Source organism: Ziziphus jujuba, chromosome 2 (assembly GCF_031755915.1).
Source record: "Ziziphus jujuba cultivar Dongzao chromosome 2, ASM3175591v1".
NCBI classification, from domain to species: Eukaryota; Viridiplantae; Streptophyta; class Magnoliopsida; order Rosales; family Rhamnaceae; genus Ziziphus; species Ziziphus jujuba.
In genome coordinates, this window is record NC_083380.1 from 11,293,804 (window position 1) to 11,301,210 (window position 7,407).

Here is a 7,407-nt window from a genome sequence, read left to right on the forward strand (position 1 = left end):
ATTTTCTGATTTAATGTATGGATTTTCAATTCTTATGCATGTTTTATTTTATGTATAAGGTCTAGATTAATTATGTAGTATATGATCATATGGATATGTCCATAGAAGACATGGTCATAGGTTCTCATAATTAATGAATTATCTCATAGTTGTTAAATAAAGTTGGACACTTTATTTAGACTGCAATATTTTATAAAATAATCTGTCTTGGTTATTATAAAATATTGGAATGAATTATGGTCATTCTGAGAGGATCGGAAGAGATTTAATTAAGGATAAATTTCTGTAAAATGTATTAATTCTCAGGCGATATTAGATATGTTATTTTTCTTAATCCTGAGTATATTATAAATAGGTAATTAAGTGACTATGGTTCTTTGAATTATCAATAGGTGAGGTCTATTTTTGAACGGCCAATATCTTGATGATTTGGGAATTATGGTCATGTGATTGCTAAGTATTTATGAAATATACAAAAAAGAATTTGTATGAAATATCCTCTTGACATGTTTCGGTACTCGAATGTTGAAAGTCACTGGCCAGTGCATTGGATCCGTTATAGAAACTGATAAGTTAAGAGAATAAATAATTAATTGATTGACAGAAATTATTATCAATTAATTATTAATATTTTACAAAGGAAAAATACATTTAATATAAATATTATTAATGTTGGAGTTCACATTTGGGCTTTTAGTGGAATAGCACCAGATAAGATCACAGTCCCAGGCTTGCTCAGAGCAAGTGGGAGATTGTTGGATTAATGCTCTTGGAGCAAGTTAATCCATGATTAAGAGCCTTGATTAATAATGAGCCGTAGGATCCCCAAACTAGCTCATTAATTGGCAGAGCCCATTTAATTGATTATTAAGATACAAGAAGGAGCCCATTAATTGGGCCCAAGGTGTTATTAAATCCTAGAAGGATTAGGATTAGCAGTTTATAAATATACTGTTTACTAGCCTCCAGTTAATAAGTTTAAATTATTATTTTCTAGAGATTTAGAATCTCAGTAGAAAATAAAACACCTTGAGAGAAAAACAGAAACTGTGAGTTTTAGAGGTTTTTTTCAGATTAATCTTCTTGTTTCTTTTGTAATAAAATGCGCGCACACGCAGATCTGTCGCTTAGAGAATAGTTTGGAAGGTTCTACGCTAAAGTTTAGTAAACTTATGGATAATGACATAATTTATTGCACACTTTATTCAATCTCGATCAGGCTTCCGCTGTGTATATGATACTAGCACTGATGCCAAAGCTAATTCACCACAATTTACCTTGTCATCGTAAGAACCTTGCTTTTCTTTCAATTTGTTTAATTCTGATTCAAATTTTATGCAACCCATTTTTCTGTCTTATCTGCTAAATTAGTCTCTGATTCTGGTAGTGAAGAACTGCTGCATCCACATGGACACGTACACAGACACAAATGTTTGAGACAAACAGGCACATCATAAAATGAATTAACAATGCAAGTACCTAACAAAACTAGGACTCCAATAAGTATAAATTGCAATCAGATCCAAAACGATAAGATATCTAACTGTGTTTTTTACTTTTTCCTATGCTTCTTCTGCAATTAACCAGAGTATAATTTTATGGACACCTTCAATGCAATATGACTGAAAGCATATCCTATGCATGTTTCGAATAAAAGATATGCCAAGTTCGTCTTATTAGCCTAATACTCACATTATGTGCAGAAACCTTCTTCTAAGCTCTAACTAAACTAGAAAGATTTCTATTTACTACATTTTTTTCTTTTCGGACACCAAAAGAGCACAGTTTTATGTCTGTTTCAGTAAATTAATTTATCTAATTAAGCTTGGACTCAACAAGTACTACCACTTCCTATTACCCCATTGTACTGGTGAAGAAGGACACCATTACATAGTCTCCACAATATCCGATCCTGTTACCCTTTTTTGAAATTTATTCACAACCATTCCAGCAAAAAGTAAAAGCAATAGTGTCTTTTTTTTTTTTTTTTGGGTGGTAATTAAAAGCAATAGCTTCAATTACAACTAAGCACGGTTTGAAAAAATTAAAAAAAAAAAAAGGGGTAGATAAATATAACCGCTGGTGAACAACAGTCGGCAAAAACAGTTTTGTTTTCCTGCAATATCCACGTAAGCAAACGTACGAATAATTAATTTTTGAGATTATTTCATAGAGATTGGAAATGGGCCAATTTGGGCTTGATTTTAGTTGGGTCAATGATTTGAGAAGCCCAAACCAATATCACAGTTGTAGTTGGATGCTTGGCCCATGCATTTTGAAAAGGAAAGGAAACTTCATTAAAAAAAAGAAAAAAGAAAATTAAAAAAAGAAAAGAAAAAGGACTTCACTGAACTTTAGCTTTCCAAGAGTCAAAACTCTACTTAAGTTTTCCATCCTTGCTCAGTTTGAATCTCTGTATAGTTGTTAGAAACATAGAAAAGATGTTTCACTAAGAATATTAGATCTTTCCCTACACATGCATTGCATGTTCAAAATTAAAGCTCCAAAAGCTAGAGCTTTAATTTTTTTTTTTCTTCTTCTTTTTTGATTCTAGCATTTAAAATATTAACTATCCATTTGGAAAATATATATATATATATATGTACATGTTTTTTTTTTTAACCTAGCTATATGCTTTTATGAAACATATAGAATCACAATTAATATATAAGAAGTGCTTAATTTGGATATGCAAACATCACTTTTTAAAACCCATGTGTATAATTTCTAATGATGTACAGTAGTATATAGTACCTGTATTTTGTAGTAGATGTTAATTTCATTTCTGATTTTTGTATATATAAGTTCAAAGTAGTAATGTTGCGTGAGAATTATATTTATAAGATTAATGCCCTTATATAAACAGGTTTACCACATAATGAGAGTCCAAGTCTAGCTAGCTTTATGGAAAAAAACAATAAAACAAAATATAATAATATTAAAAGGATTGAGTACTAATGCATAATCTAAAAGTTGCTTGTGGGACAGAAAAGAATAAAACAAACCAATGAAAAAATAAAATTCGAAGAAAAAGCAATACCAAAAATACAAATGGGTATGCAACAAACCCAAAGTAAAGCTTGCTTGCACGCGCAAGTAATAAGGTGTGGGTAAAAAGATGCAAAAATAGAAGCCAACATCAATGTTCAGTAAGATTTAATTAAACATTAATTAAGTAGTTAGTTTCCCACAGCTTTAATTTTTCCACATCTTTTGAAGAAAAAGTGGCCGTAATAATAAAAAAAACTCTAAATTAAAAGTACTTAATTAGTAATTATTATAATAGAATTTTCAAGGATTTAGCTACTTTCACTGCTCATTAATTTTGTATATAAAATGAATAATTAAGTGCTTATGCTTATGCCCTCCAATTTTGCTTTTTTTTTTTTTTTTTATTACATCGAAAAAAAAAAAAACACAAAAAAAAGTGTATTGTTATTAATTCAAGTAAAATATGGAAATAGCTTTGACCTTTGATGGAAAAAACCAAGGAACTGGATCCTCTGTCACCAAATCCTTATCCCCTTCCTTGTCATTTTAATGAAACTTTGACATGTCACTAAAAAAATTATAGAAGAAATGGATGTTACTTTCTATTCTCTGTCCTCTTTTTCCATTTTTTTAAAATTTTTTTTGTTAATAATCAATGAATTTCGAAGAAAAAGAATGATTAATCCTGATCATACTTTGCCACCCTGAGTTAAATCCGATTAGCATCTTTTTTTTTCTTTGTCACTTGTATCAAGCAAATCTCTTGAGCATTCACAGACCTGGTGGGTTTTCTATATTCAACCTCCGTATTATCTTAAACCCATAAGATATATAAGCACTAGTACTGGAAGTGTTTAAATGCTCAAACTCTATTAAAAAAAAAGTTGCTAGCTATTTTAGTAATCCTGGCTTGTTTTCTTTTAATCTAAAGAGAGTTAAAAAAAAAATGAAATCTATATATAATTTATTATTTGATTTAAATGGATATATGAATTCAAACACTAAAGAGAGCTTAAACGTATAATTAATATTGTTAAATTAGATGTGACAAAATTTGTTTTGGCGTGAACATGAAGACTCGAGAAAATCCATCTTTGACTTTATATTTTATACTCCCAAATTTATTAATCCTAATTTTAAAATAAAATTAATGTCACGAGCTATGTTATTGGTTAGTTATTTTGTTAATAAGCTAACGAGCTAAGATTTTAGTGATGGCCTGTAAGAAATATGTAGATAACAAGCCAGGATATTGTATTGACTGTAGCATCGAGTGGTATAATATCTCTTATTCTGCCGGGAGGTAGGACAACATATTTAAGATTTGCTATACCTCTTTCTCCAAATGAAGATTCAACTTGCAACATTAAACGAGGTAGTCTACTTGCTGAGTTGATTGTCAAAACCAAACTTATCATTTGGGATGAAGCACCTATGATGAATAGATATTATTTTGAAGCGTTGGACAAGACTATGAGAGATATTTTAAAATTAGCAATCTATTAAGTTTGGAGCAACCTTTTGGAGGTAAAACTGTCATGTTTGGAGGAGATTTTATATAAATTTTACCAGTTATCCCAAAAGGAAGTAGGTAAGATATTGTTCTCGCAACTTTAAACTGTTCATATTTGTGGAAATATTGTAAAGTTTTGAACTTGACAAAAAACATGAGACTTCAAAGTATTGACTCGAACATTGATAAGAATGAATTGAATGCTATTTCAGAATGGATATCAAGTATTGGAAATGGAACAATTGGCGGCCCGAATAATGGTCATGCAATGATTGATATACCTAATGATCTTTTGATAAAGGATACAGAAGATTCAGTTGCATCTATTGTAAAAGCACGTATTCTTTTTTCTCAGAGTATATTAATGACCTATCATATTTACAAGAAAGAGCCATATTTGCTCCAACTTTTGACATTGTTGAATCGATAAATGAATACATGAGTTCTCTTAATCGAACTGAGAAAAATATATATTTAAGTTCTAATGCAACTTACAGATCGGATTCGAACATTGATCTTATAGGAGATCTTTATATACCTGAATTGTTAAATGCCATAAAATGTACCAGCCCAGTATCACCCGCATCAAGATATTGTCCTCTTTGGCCCAGGGTTCACTCCTTCTCTCCCCCCTGGCCTCAAGGTTTTGTCAAAACGCGTCTTGAAGGGAGAGGTATCCACAGCCTTATAAAGACCGCTTAGTGCCCCTCTCCAACCGATGTGGGATGTTACAATCCTCCCCCTTTGGGGCCCAGCGTCCTCGCTGGCACACCGATCCGGGTCCGGCTCTGATACCACTGTAACAGCCCAGTACTACCCGCATCAAGATATTGTCCTCTTTGGCCCAGGGTTCACTCTCTCTCTCCCCCCTGGCCTCAAGGTTTTGTCAAAACGCGTCTTGAAGGGAGAGGTATCCACAGCCTTATAAAGACCGCTTCGTACCCCTCTCCAACCGATGTGGGATGTTACATAAAATGTGCTGGATTGCCTAATCATCAGTTGAAATTGAAAGTCAGTGTTCCCATTATGCTATTAAGAAATGCTGATCATTCTTCAGAGTTGTGCAATAGGACTAGATTGGTCATTACAAGGGTTGACAATTATGTTCTCGAAGGCAAAATTATTTCAGGGAGCAATATTGGGTTTAAAGTGTTTATTCCAAGAATGATTTTAACTCTATCGAACCCAAGATTACCTTTTAAGTTTCAAAGAAGACAATATCCTTTTTTTGTTGTATCATATGCTATGATTATTAATAAGAGCCAAGGTCAATCTGTTTCGCATGTTAGAATTTATCTTAAAAAACCAGTTTTCAGTCATTGACAGTTATATGTTGCAGTCTCTAGAGTTACAAATAAGAAATGATTAAAGATATTAATTTGTGATGAAAATGGAAAACCTACCAATTCAACCATTAATGTGGTCTTCAAAGAAATTTTTTCAAAATTTGGATTAGTTATGTTAAATTTAAAGTTTTAGTTTAATATTGTTTTTATGATGCATTATATTTGATTTGATTATAATTTTTTTTTTTTATAATCTATTATCAAAATAACATATTGTAATTATATATGTCGTACATCGCACGAGTATGTATCTAGTACTAATTAATTTCAATAAAGAGACTTACAGCAAGATGTATTCCAAATTTGAATTCCCTTCAAGTTTATTGGAAATTACTTTCTTCCATTTTCCAAAATATGCAGTCAGCATAATTAGTCTCTTAAGGAATAGCACATCCAAATGCTAATTAGAATACAAACACAGGTTTTAGATCTCCTCCAGGACAATATCCTAATTGCATTTTAAGGAAGCAAAATCAACTTTCAATGCATAACCAAGTCATTGAAGTAGAGATGGACATCTTAAAACTAAAATTTAATTGGCCTCATAAGCAATGGTTAGTTCAACTGTTTAACCAAGGTAAAAGTAATGAAAATCCACATTTTCTGAGGCTCACCTGAAAAGCAGAAATGAAAAGTAGACATATACCATACCAATTTGGAATACTTGATTGCCCCAATAAGATTGCAATGACACATGTTTGTTATGACTTCACTTGGAAACGATCTTAAAAGTTCTATAGCTGGGTACATTAGGAAACCGTAGTTCTCATTTCCAAGCTCAGTCCCTTTAAGAATATTATTAACTGAGAAACACTAGTTTGGCCCCCTTTTTACATTTTACCTCCAGGTTACATTTGTGAAGTCGAAAACTTATTTCATTTCCAGTTTTTGGCAGTTTTCTTGATCTAGGCAACATTTTTCACCTAAAATAGCATAGAAAACTAATGAGTACTCTTAATTTTTAACTTTCTCCAGTGAAATTGAGAATTGAAAGTCTAATATAAAATAAATTACAAGCTGAAAATTTAATATATAAAGGTTTAAATTTTAAAAAAAATGTTGCACTTCTATTAAATTATACAATATTAAAATGTAATTATTTTTTATTATTATTATTTTTTATAACCTAATTGCTTGCTTTTTGATCATCAATAAGTGTGTGAGTGAATGGCTTGTGACACAATTATATTTATGGAACTTGCTCATGACGTATACAGATACCATCCTTAAAAATTGTAAGGATATACCAACTTCTAACCTTCAAATTATTTTTTTATTTAAAAAAAAGAACATTTTTTTTTACATGTAATTTTTTTTTTCTTTGTAAGCTATTAATTATACCAGCTCGGTGGTTTTTGCAATGCAATATTGATTTTTTTGGCTGGCTTGGTTTGTTTTTTCCTTGGTATTTGATCTTTTGCTCTTGATTTTTTTTTTTTTTTGTTTTGTTTTCTTTCTCCTTTTTCACTTCATCACTGAACGAATTTCTAAATGAGGTCTCTTCTTATAAACTGTCACGAGGAATAATTGGATTAATTTTTTTTAACAATGAAACCC